We start from the raw sequence: 351 nt of genomic DNA, 5'->3' as shown, positions 1-351 counted from the left end.
AACTGTGATGTTCACGTGATCCCCTGGGAGCCTTGGAACTGGTATGGCTCTTCCAGAGTTGAGGGGAGGGAATGAGACTTGGTATGATGGGAGAAGATAGGATTGAGCGGCCAGAGAGGGAAAGGTTAGGACCTGAGGTCCCTGGGTGGGGGAAAACCCTTATTATGAACAATGCTCGGAATGGGTGACCACAGCAAACCCCCTCAGGCGTAAGGTTCCTCTTAAGAATGTACCAGACCCCACCTACTCCCCCTGAGGTTCCCGCCAGGAATTTGACAAAAGACCTCAGCATGGCCACAGACCACCCCTCACACAATGGAAATGAACCAATCAGGAACGAACAACCCAACA

The sequence above is a fragment of the Crocuta crocuta genome, unplaced genomic scaffold, assembly GCF_008692635.1.
Source record: "Crocuta crocuta isolate KB4526 unplaced genomic scaffold, BGI_CrCroc_1.0 scaffold49, whole genome shotgun sequence".
Lineage (NCBI taxonomy): Eukaryota > Metazoa > Chordata > Mammalia > Carnivora > Hyaenidae > Crocuta > Crocuta crocuta.
This window is presented reverse-complemented; position numbering follows the sequence as displayed.